We start from the raw sequence: 12,415 nt of genomic DNA, 5'->3' as shown, positions 1-12,415 counted from the left end.
GGCGCTCACTTCACTGTATCAAATACAACTTGAAACCGTGCGCCGCATTCAAATTATATTTGAGACGTCAGAAACGTTGTTTATGTTTGGAGCCGGCGGGGTGTCCTCCCGCCGCTTCTCATAACGGTATTGCGCAACTTTTGAAAAGCACGACTCGACCTCAGCTAGGTTGAAGTGATAAGTGCCGATTAAACTCGGTTCGTATACCGCCTCAGCCAGTGGACAGAGAAGAAAGAGACGACCGATTTTCACGGGGGGTCGCAGTAGCGAGATCTTGGCGTCTCAAGGAGGCTCACCACTGTTTATTCGCTTATACAGGAGTCGGTTTCCCGCGAAAAAACATCGATACGTCGATATATTGACGCTAGCAGCCAACTCCGGGCGCCCCCGATAAGCGGAGCCGCGCTGCCGATGTGCAACTTGGCAGGGAGCCCCAGCGACCTTCGTTATCTGAGGAAAACGAAGTGCTGCGCCCAGAAATGCACGTATAATATATAGGGCGCCGAAAACAGGGACGGGCTTAGACCGATTAAACGCACTGTTTCGAGCCGAGCCTGAAAAAACCAAAACTAGAAATAGCAGTCGCCACATCAAAAGACAGGCGTTAAATTATATGACTTATTGACGGTTTATCGACTGCGCAAACGTACGTATCGTTCGTGCTTTCCGATCAGAAGCAACTTTTTTTTTCACTTTGGCAACGTTAACAAATGATGTTTCTCAGACTTGGACGTTTTCATGCAAGCAAAAAGAAAGCAGCTGTAAGTTATAATTTTTCCTTTTGGATCTTTCTATGTGCTGTGTGGTACGTTGCTCTGCGACTTCTGAAAGAAAGAGCATCTTACGACGCATATTTAATTTCGTATATAGGTCACATAATAAACATTTAAGACACATCATAAGTAATCTCACGTAATAAAATTTACCTATTCATTTGTAATTTGGCCGCTGGCAAGCTTGTATCTGATTTAGACAAAACGAACAACGTGGAAAGGTATACAGGGTTAAACGTAGCATAATATGCAAGGGCACTAGTTGGTGTAATTTATCTGGTTAGAGAATAGATGTAGATGACGCTGTCGGTGACTTCTAGTCCACTGTTGTCCACGACGCTTGGCGCGACGTGTTCCATCTTCGGACTGCCGCGAAAGAATAGGCTGACTCCATTTCAATTCGCTCGGCTTATCACATGAGATGACACATGCGTAACCTCCGACGTCACCTGCATGTGAACACAAAGAGAAGTAACTTTAAGAAGGCGACTTTACATAAACCGCCAACTAATCAGTGTCTAGCCGTGTCACCTGGTAACTATACCTATAAAGCACGAACTATCGGCCCAATACCCGTATTGTGTTGGCAATACTCTGATAAGAATTTCTGGCTCGGCTGGACAGGCCGCCATTAGAAACTGACCCTGACAACGTTTAACACTAGAACCCTAGCTAGTGAAGCTAGTTTAGCAGTGCTGTTAGAAGGACTATAGGGTATGAAATGGGATGTCATAGGACTTAGAGAGGTTAGGAGGCCGAATGAGGCATATACTGTACTGAAGGGCGGGCATGTACTGTGTTATCGAGGTTTACCGGAGAGGCGAGAACTAGGAGTAAGTTTCCTTGTCAATAAGTATATAGCTGTTAATGTAGACGCTTTCTATAGCATTATTGAGAAGGTGGCAGGCCTCAAGCTTAATAAGCGGTATAAACTGAACGTTCTATAGGCCTACGCACCTACATGTTGTCATGATGACCAGGCAGTTGAAAGCTTCTACGAAGATGCAGAATTGGCAATGCGGGAAGGAAAGGTGCTATATACTGTACAAATGGAAGACTTCAATGTCAGGGTAGGGAAAAGCAGGCAGGAGGCCAGGCAGTGGGTGACTATGGCATTGGTTCTAGGAATAGCAGGGGGGAGTTACTAGCTGAGTTTGCAGAGCGCAATAACTTAGGAATCGTGGGTACCTTCTTCAGCAAATAAAAGAACCGGAATTGGACATGGGAAAGCCCTAACGGGGAGACTATAAGAACGAAATTGACTTCATACTGTGTTCTAACCCCGCCATTATGCAGAATGTAGAGGTAATCGGGAAAGTGCGATGCAGTGACCACAGGATGGTAAGGTCTCGAATTAGTCTAAATCTGAAAAGAGAACAAAACAGATTAGTAAGAAAGAAGTCCATCAACGAATTAGAGGTGAGGGAGAGGGCAGAAGAGTTCAGGATCTCGCTACAGAATAGATATTCAGCTCTAGCCGAGGATGACGACATTAGCCTAGAAGCAATGAACAATCATTTCAGAGATATCATTACTGAGTGCGCTGTAGATGTAGGCGGTAAGGTAGTTAGAGAGAATACCGGTAATCTGTCTAAGGAGATGAAAGATATGATTAAGTAACGCCAAACTATGAAAGATTTGAATCCAACTGACTAGATAGAATTGGCAGAAATATCAAAACTAATCAATAAGCGCAAAGTGGCCGATATAAGGAAGTGTAACATGGAGAAAATTGAGCATGCTGTAAAGAACGGGGGAAGTCATAAAGCGATGAAGAAATTGAGCATAGACAAAAATCAGATGTGTGCACTAAAGGACAAGGCGGGCAATGTAATCACGAATGTGGACAAGGTAGTCAAAGTAACCTAGGAGTTCAATGCTGATGTCTAGAGTAGCCAAAGTAGTCACGACTCACGACCATAATGAGATTCGTGGTAGGGAAAAGCAGTCAGACGTTCCACCGTTGAATTAGAAGCTTTGAAAGGGGAAAAGCAGCTGGAGAGGATCAGGTAACTATAGATTCGTTAAAGGACGGGGGGATATCATGCTAGAAAAGCTGGCCACCCTGTATACGCAGTGCCTGGTGTCATCGATGGTATCGGAACTATGGAAGAACGCAAACATTATCTTAATTCATAAGAAAGGGGACGCTAAGGACCTGAAAAATTACAGACCACTCAGCTTACTGTCTGTTACGTAAAAGGTATTTTCTGAGGTTATCGCTAATAGAATCAGGACAATCTTAGATTGCAATCAAGCAAAATATTAAGCAGGTTTTCGGAAAGGGTACACTACTATCGATCATATCCATACCATCAATCAGGTGATAGAAAAATGCTCGGAATATAACCAGCCCTTATACATAGCATTCATTGATTACGAAAAAGCATTTGACTCAGTTGAAACCTCGGCGGTGATGCAGGCATTGCGAAATCAGGGGGTAGACGAGCCGTACGTGAAAGTGCTGGAAGATATATATAGTGGCTGCACAGCAACCATAGTTCTGCATAAAGAAAGTAACAAAATTCCCATAAAGAAAGGTGTTAGGCAAGGAGACACGAATCTCCCCAGTACTATTCACAGCTTGCTTACAGGAAGTATGCAGAGATTTCGAATGGGAACAGTTAAGGATAAGGGTAGATGGAGAATACCTCAGTAACTTGCGATTTGCTGATGACATTGCCTTGCTAAGTAACTCAGGGGATGAACTGCAAATAATGGCTGATGGTCTAGACAGGAAAAGTAGAAAGGTAGACTTGAAAATCAATATGCAGAAGACTATGGTAATGTTCAACAACTTCGGGAAGGAACAGCAGTTTACGTCAGGTAACGAAGCACTGGAAGTAGTTGGCGAATATGTCTGCTTAGAACAGGTAGTAACCGCAGATCCCGACCATGAAAGGGAAGTAACTAGGAGAATAAGATTAGGATGGAGCGCATTTGGCAAGTATTCGCAGATCATGACTAGCAGCTTATCGGTATATATCGCTCAAGAGAAATGTATACGACAGTTGCATGTTAGTTAAGTTACTATAGTTAGGCGTCTGCTTTCAAATAAATATTGGTACCGAAAACACGTAAACACGATTTTCCTCCGTACTGCATCACAACAAATTTTGACTGTCTCGCGCCAAGAGGTACCCGCTTTCGAGAAGAAAAAAAATTCTGGAAGTTTAGCTCATCTACGCCAAGGTATACATACCGAAAGCTACGGTTCGGCCCGGGTTTGCGTGCGTATGTGTGTAGTGATACTGTAGTAAGATACACAGTTCAAATGCACTCATAGCAGAGGCTAGCAGACAGTCGCATGGCTTAGTAGGTTAATTGCCGGGTAGCCGTGTCTTCACCCTGTGCAGTTTCGTCTACTGACACTTCGGTTGAGACACGCAGTCGGTGTCGTTAAGCGGTTTGGCGTCGTCTCTTCGCAAGTCGTTCTTCTCGTTCTTCGGGCGTCTCGGCCACCAGCTTAGTCTTTCTTGCCTCGTTTTCAAGCTGTCGTCAGGTCTTGTACCATGCGACGACTTCTGAATAGGACAATTTACCGCAGCCTGTACTGCTGCAGTTACGAGCACGGCCGCTCTCCTTCCATGGTGCGCGTCCGAATGCGTCGCCCAAGCTTATCCAAGCTGCGCGGCGCGACTCGATGAATTCTCACTCAGGCGCATAGCGAAGTGGCGCTGTTACGACCAAGCATCCGCATTTGCGCGCTCTATTGTTCGCCTGTGGGCATGGATAAGTTTTGTGAATATGTGGTGATGGTCCAATGGCTCTAAGTGAGCCTGTTTCCAGGAATTCTGTTTTTGTAAGCCTGTTTTGCTTTGTGGACAACCTGCAAATGCCAAATTGACCCTGTCAAGAGAACGTCTGGAAAAACACAAAGAAACGTCCCCCTGCGGGAAATAGCAGGAAGTGCTTTCTTTCTTTTGTTCACCCTTCCAGTCGAGAAGTGCTATCCTCCAGTGATGAATGCCTCCTATCCAAAGGAGACGACAGAGTGACATGTTCGCTGACGTGCAGGACAAGAAAGGAGCATGACTCATACGGCCATTAAGTGATTTCCCGGGAATGCAGGAAAGATTTGCAATTGTCGAAAAGGGACAATGTTGGGAGCCCTATGCGGCGCCACGTGCACTCGGGTTTCTGAGAAGTAAAACCCCTTTTCAGAACCAGCCTGTGGTTTCTTTGTTGAAGAATAGAAATGTACCTCCTCTCCTCGCCGTTCCCAAGTTTTTCCCGCCAACAAGTGATCACGCCCAACGAATGAATGCCGGACCAGTCAGTGCTTCAGACCATCAGTGCAGTGATGTGTTCGATTGGATGCCGATACCTGAGGGGCGTGCCCTGGATTTGGTTGGTCAACATCTTCAGAGAGGGGCTGGACATAGGGGGGTTTTAAGGACGCTGCAGAGCACGAAATGTCGCTCTGGGCCCTGGGTAAACGGCTCATCCAGTCGCTTCTCGCTATGAACTCTTAACGCTTGTCATTTTGCTGATGTACCCTTCTTCTTCATGTAAATATTCTTGTAAATACGTTTTCTCAAAGTGCCAGTAAACCTGCTTGTACATATTTTACCAACTTCGAAGATTCAGTCCTTCTTCAACCCCGAGTCTCTGCACGCTACCAAGTGAAGGCCGGGTCGACATAGCCCCAGCGTCACGACAACTGGTGATCAGCGGTGGGATCTGAATCTACAAGCACAACGACTGGTGGCAGCGGTGGGATCTGAATCTACAAGCCACAACATCTGGTGATTGGAGGTGGATCTGAAGCTACAAGCCACAACATCTTGTGATCGGAGGTGGCATCTCAAGCAACAAGCAGGAGCAACAATCGGCCAACAAGAGAGCAGCTCGGAACATCGATCGCATGTGTGGGTGAGTGCTTGGCTTTTCTTCTGATGTGGACCAGGTTCTAGAACAGGGTTAGATTTTAGAACTGGTAAAAAGTGTTGAAACGCCTTTAGGTTTGGTAGTTTGCACTGTTGTTTTGGAAGTAGCCGACACTCGGAGCGATCATGGACCTACAAAAGCTGCAGAAACCGGAACTGTTGCAATTGTGTGAGGAATTGGGAATTGATACAAGTGGTTTGGCACGAAAACCTTTGATTATAAAGGCAATCACAGATTTGGGAACCGATGATGAGGAGCTCAGTGAAGCATGGAACCTCATCGCCCAAAAAAAGGAGCAGCTCAGACAGCAGAAAGAGCGGGAAAAAGAGGAAAAGGAGCGGGAAAAAGAGGAAAAGGAGCGCGAACGTGAGAGGGAAAGAGAGGAAAAGAAGCTAGACATTGAGCTCCGGAAATTAGAACTAGAGTTGAGCAAGAGGTCGGGCGATTGTCCCCAGCTAGCGGTACCTCGTCTCAACAAGGAGGCAGATTTCAAGATGTCAAAGTACATGCAGCCATATGTGATATCAGGGGATATCGGTCTGTATCTGGCTAACTTTGAGCGAACCTGCGAAAAACTGTCCTTCCAGCGAGACACTTGGTCTCAGAGATTATTGACGGTTCTGCCCTGCGAGGCAGCGGAGGTTGTCGCGCGGCTAAGCAAGGAGGACGCGGACAACTACGAGAAGGTCAAAGCTTGCCTTCTGAGAAAGTATAGGCTTAGCGCCGAGGCGTTCAGACAACGTTTTCGGAACGCTACTAAGTCCAGAGACGAGAGTTACCCTGAATTCCTATACAATTTAAGAGTTAATTTGGGCGAGTGGCTAAAGAGCACTGATTCCTACAGTGATAGGGACGCTGTAGTCGAGCGAATTCTTTTGGAGCAGTTTTATAGCTGCCTCCCAGAAAAAGAAAGAAATTGGTTACAGGACCGAGGCGACATTAAGTCGGCAACTGAAGCTGCCGAAGTCATTGAGAAGTACGCTTCGCGCCGACAATTCAGCAACCCAGCAGTGGATAGGCTCCGCAATCCCAAGTTGAGTGTAAATAACCGTCAGAAAAGGCACTTTGCTAGATTTGCAAACGAAGAAAGGAAGGCTTCTTCAGGCAAACGCCCTAGAAAGGACGGCAGTGAGAAAAGTGGGGAAGTGACCAACGCGCAGAACACAAAGAACAAGCTTGGGGCTAGGAAGCCGCTCACATGCTTTAGGTGTAATGAGCAGGGTCACATTGCCGTCAACTGCCGGAAAGAAAAGATTGCTTTCTCGTATGTCAGGGACTGCGATGAAAATATGCAGCTTTTAGAACCCTACCTGCATGACCTAGTAGTCAACGGGAAGCCTTGCAAGGTACTGCGCGATTCGGCCGCAACGATGGATGTTGTCCATCCGGCGTATGTATCGCCTTCCGACTATACAGGACAGTGTGCATGGATCCGCCAGGTAGTGGAGGAACAGAGTGTGTGCTTGCCAATCGCGAACGTGGTCATCGAGGGCCCTTTCGGCAAGTTAACAACCGAGGCTGCCGTTTCAGGAAAGCTTCCTAAGTGCTATCCGTATTTGTTCTCCAACAAATCGGACATGCTACTGCGAAAGAGGGGCATCCTTTTCGGAGACAGAGTTGTGCAAGCCTTAACACGTTCAAAGGCGCGAGAACTAGCTACACTGCTCATTCCAGAAGAATCCACAGCGGAGGAAACGGCAGTTAAAACAGTGGTAAATGCGGAAGATAGCAGGTCAGAAAACTTTGAGAGCGAGGCATCTCAGATATGTCAACTTGAAAGTGAGCTTGATGAGACGCGGAATGAGGACGTTCTAGAGAGTAACCTCTTGCCGCCGGTGTCTAGTAATCTCACGAGACTTCTAAGTGGAACCCGAGAGGACTTAGCTAAGGAGCAAGCCAATGATCCCAAGAATAAGCTCGAAGTACAGTGGGAAGGACCTGCTAAAGTCGTTGCAGAGCTTTCTAACACTAACTACGCAGTGAAAATTCCCGGTAGGCGTAAAGAAGTGCGCATTTATCATTGCAATCTTATGAAGCCTTATGTGCAGAGGGAAGCCGTGGTAAATCTAACGTTAAACCTTCCCGAGGAGATGGGGGACAACTTGATTTGCCTCAGCGGAAAAGGAAGCAACGCTCAGGAGCTTCTCAAAAAGACGGAGCAGAGAGGAGAACTAAAGAAATCCCAGCTGTCCGATCTGGGCGAGATAATAACAGAGTTTGAGGCCTGCCTCGTGGACAGGCCAGGCAGAACTGATTTGACTGAGCACGATATTGAGCTGACTTCAGACGTGCCAGTGCGATCAAGGTGCTACCGATTTTCTCCAAGGCAAAGAGAAATTCTGGATAGGGAAGTAACTCGCATGCTGGAATTAGGAGTAATAAAACCCTCGGAAAGCGATTATGCTTCGCCTATGATCTTAGTAGAAGCTCCAGGTAAAGACCCTAGGCCTGTGGTAGACTACCGAAAGCTAAATTCTCTCACCAGGGATCAAGTGTATCCTATTCCGAATATTGAGGAGAGAGTAGAACAGGTCAGTAGAGCGCCATATGTGACTACGCTGGACCTTACTCGAGGATACTGGCAAGTACCGCTCACTGAACGCGCCAGCAGATACGCGGCTTTCGTCACTCCGACGGGCAGCTACCAGCCAACAATGATGAGTTTCGGGCTCAAAAATGCTCCATTTTGTTTTTCCCGACTCATGGATAGGGTTTTAAAGGGGTGTGAAACATTCGCGGTGCCTTATTTAGACGACATTGCGGTTTTTTCCGACTCATGGGCGCACCATATGGTACATCTAAGAGCTGTACTGAGCCTTTTGCGTCAAGCTGGACTAACCGTAAAGGCCGAGAAATGTTGCCTGGCAAGGGCGACCGTGGACTACTTGGGTCACCATGTAGGTCAAGGTTTCAGGAAACCCAGCGAGATTAAGATTTCTGCGGTAGCAGACTACCCGCGGCCGAGCACGAAGACGGAAATTCGAGCATTCCTGGGTCTGACTGGGTACTACAATCACTACATCCCTAACTATTCAGCTTTGGCTAGCCCTCTGACCGACGCTCTCCGCAAGACAGAACCGACAAATGTAGTCTGGGACGAACAAAAGGAAGCCTCCTTCGTAAACCTGAAGGCTGTGCTGATTAGCCGTCCGGTATTGCGAGCTCCAGACTATGGCCGAGAATTCACGGTCCAGTGTGATGCCAGTGATCGAGGGTTAGGTGCTGTTCTCTGCCAGAGAGATGACGACGGTAATGAGCACCCCGTGCTCTACTTGAGCAGAAAACTGAGTTCTAGAGAGAGGGCTTATTGCGCGTCAGAGAAAGAATGCGCTTGCATTGTATGGGCCATTCAAAAATTGCAGTGCTATCTTGGAGGGGCCAAATTCACCGTAGAGACGGACCATTGTCCCCTGGCTTGGCTGCAAACTGCGACATCGAAGAACAGTCGCCTTCTTAGGTGGAGCTTGATTTTACAGCAGTACAATTTTGAAATAAGATACAAAAAGGGGAAGTTAAATGGGAATGCGGACGCGCTTAGCCGCTCTTTCTAAGCGGTCCGAGATGTTCCTCACCATGTATCCAAATTGATAATCAGGTTTTTTTTTTTTTTTCGTGCGCTTGTATATGTGTGGCTATGTAAAGCAGCACGTTTGGTTTTCTAGGAATACGTGGGTCCTGAACGTCTTGAGAGTGGGCTTTTCTCGAACAACAATGGCAGTTTTCTTTTAACCTGGTCTCTTCAGACGGGAGCCGAGTGCTTGCTTCGACATGTGGTTGAGTTTCAGACAGCTCGATTTGGCCTACAACAATCAAGACAACGCGACAAGCAACAGCGAGCTTCAAGCGTTCACGTGCAGGCCATTAAGTCGTCTCTTCATGCAGCAGCTGGGACTGCTGCCCTCCGAGTCTCTTCTGGCGGGGGAGGAGGCTGTTACGACCAAGCATCCGCATTTGCGCGCTCTATTGTTCGCCTGTGGGCATGGATAAGTTTTGTGAATATGTGGTGATGGTCCAATGGCTCTAAGTGAGCCTGTTTCCAGGAATTCTGTTTTTGTAAGCCTGTTTTGCTTTGTGGACAACCTGCAAATGCCAAATTGACCCTGTCAAGAGAACGTCTGGAAAAACACAAAGAAACGTCCCCCTGCGGGAAATAGCAGGAAGTGCTTTCTTTCTTTTGTTCACCCTTCCAGTCGAGAAGTGCTATCCTCCAGTGATGAATGCCTCCTATCCAAAGGAGACGACAGAGTGACATGTTCGCTGACGTGCAGGACAAGAAAGGAGCATGACTCATACGGCCATTAAGTGATTTCCCGGGAATGCAGGAAAGATTTGCAATTGTCGAAAAGGGACAATGTTGGGAGCCCTATGCGGCGCCACGTGCACTCGGGTTTCTGAGAAGTAAAACCCCTTTTCAGAACCAGCCTGTGGTTTCTTTGTTGAAGAATAGAAATGTACCTCCTCTCCTCGCCGTTCCCAAGTTTTTCCCGCCAACAAGTGATCACGCCCAACGAATGAATGCCGGACCAGTCAGTGCTTCAGACCATCAGTGCAGTGATGTGTTCGATTGGATGCCGATACCTGAGGGGCGTGCCCTGGATTTGGTTGGTCAACATCTTCAGAGAGGGGCTGGACATAGGGGGGTTTTAAGGACGCTGCAGAGCACGAAATGTCGCTCTGGGCCCTGGGTAAACGGCTCATCCAGTCGCTTCTCGCTATGAACTCTTAACGCTTGTCATTTTGCTGATGTACCCTTCTTCTTCATGTAAATATTCTTGTAAATACGTTTTCTCAAAGTGCCAGTAAACCTGCTTGTACATATTTTACCAACTTCGAAGATTCAGTCCTTCTTCAACCCCGAGTCTCTGCACGCTACCAAGTGAAGGCCGGGTCGACATAGCCCCAGCGTCACGACAGCGCATAGCGAAGTGACGAACAACCCGCCGGGGTGGCGCAGTGGTTACGGTGCTCGACTACTGTTCCCAAGGACGCGGGATCAAATCCCGGCCTCGGAGGCCGCTTTTCGATGGAGGCGAAAAGCAAGGCGCCCGTGTGCAGTGCGATGTCAGTGCACGTTAAAGAACCCCAGGTGGTCGAAATTTCCGGAGTCCTTCACTACGGCGTCTCTCATAGCCTGAGTCGCTTTGGGACGTTAAACCCCACAAACCAAACCAAACCAAGTGATGAAAAGTTAAAGCAACAGTGAAGCAACAGTTAGAGGGTATTTACGAGACATTAGTTAATTACTTAACTGACTATATTTGTTTCCCCTAGGACACGTATTTGGTGCTACAGAAGCCGTATTAATTCCCTAACAAATTAGTCTTTTGTTTCTCTGATACATATTGTTACGAAGCGACAAGCCGATGAAAACAGGAGAACAGAGGACAGAGAATGAATGAATGAAAACTTTATTTCCACCGAAAAGGAGCCCTTCATCTCCCGCCCCCGGCACGCAGGCCGGGGAGCGGGTCAGGAGGGCCCCGCAGGCTGAGGTCAGGTGAGGTTACAAGCACTCTTCATGGCCTCAGCCGCCAGGCGGGTCACGTGCCGCTGAACGTTGGGATCTCCGCTCCGCAGCCAAACCAGATGTTTGGTGATCGTGAGATGACGTTTAATGAAAATGTTAGTGGGCCTAGCGCGAGCGCTCCTGCCCGCGCCACTGCCCGCTTCTTCTTCCTTGCTCGTCCGTAACATGACCCGGGGCCACCGAGCGATCGTCCCGATCGTGGACGAGTAAGTTTACCGATGTTGATGATTCCATGGCATGATGATGGGAGTGTCTGGATGCTTGAAGAAGAGTAAGAAGGAAGAATAGAACGACGTATTCTGGCCAATCCCCCATTGTGGCTATGTGCCATTATAACGAAAAAGAAGAAGAAGAAGAAGAACTTGCCGGCACGATGATTCCCGATGAACCTTGGCCCAGGACACACTCGGGCTACACGTGCCACGACTCGGGCACGCACGCACGCACCACATGGCATAGGCAGGGGAGGATGTCTTCAAGTGTAGCGGTGTCTTGGGTCGTGGGATCTTTAATCGGCACATCTGGTCAGTGGGGTCACATATGGTCGCTCGGGTCTCTTCTTGTGTCTTGTGGTCATGTGTGGCGTCTCGAGTCAGTCTCTCCTTCGTCGTGTCTTGTGGTCGGGGCGGGGGGGGGCGGGGCGGAGGAACGGCAAGGTCTTGCTGGGTCCGGTAGGCTGAGGAAGAGCCATGCGATGCCTCCTAACTTTCAGCCGACGGCGAAAGAAGTCGCAGGGCACTGAAGCTCCTGACCAGGATGAGGGAGTGATGATGAAGTACCCTGCACCTCCATCCAAATGTTAGGAAGCGACAAGCCGATGAAAACAGGAGAACAGAGGACAGAGAGAGTATGTTAGATGATGATGATGATAACTTTATTTTCCACCAGATAAGGAGGCCCCCAATTCCCGCCCCCGGCACGCAGGCCTAAGGGACGGGAGCAGAGACCTCCGCGATCAGAAGCAGGCAAAGAGGTCTTGGGCTCTTCGCGGCTTCTTCCGCCAGGCGGATGGCTTGTAGCTGTGGAGCAGGGACCTGACCGTGAGATGGTTTAATGAAAATGTTAGCGGGCCTAGCGCGAGCGCTTCTTCTTGTTTGCTCGTCCTTAACAATATATCAGCAACAGAACTATCGGGAAGTAGTGGTTCCGGCATTAATGCATCATGTACACGAGGTGTCCTAGCTAACTTTAGCAAACAGTTAAAAATAAAACATTTAGGGTATAG

General features: G+C 48.1%; 1 long non-coding RNA gene across 1 annotated transcript in view; it reads right to left on the bottom strand.

Annotated features, from left to right (window-relative positions):
- Window positions 1–277: 277 nt before the first annotated feature.
- Window positions 278–12,415, bottom strand: part of LOC146185697 (uncharacterized) — a 141,026-nt gene continuing 128,888 nt past the window's right edge. Inside the window, exon 4 of the long non-coding RNA XR_014708026.1 lies at window positions 278–1,222. This is a non-coding gene — a long non-coding RNA (uncharacterized LOC146185697). The remainder of the gene's footprint in view (window positions 1,223–12,415) is intronic.

The sequence above is a fragment of the Amblyomma maculatum genome, chromosome 6 (genome assembly GCF_055883805.1).
Source record: "Amblyomma maculatum isolate TAMU_Amacu chromosome 6, ASM5588380v1, whole genome shotgun sequence".
Classification (NCBI taxonomy): domain Eukaryota; kingdom Metazoa; phylum Arthropoda; class Arachnida; order Ixodida; family Ixodidae; genus Amblyomma; species Amblyomma maculatum.
Note: the sequence above shows the minus strand (reverse complement) of the source record. Positions and strands in the feature narration are given on the sequence as shown.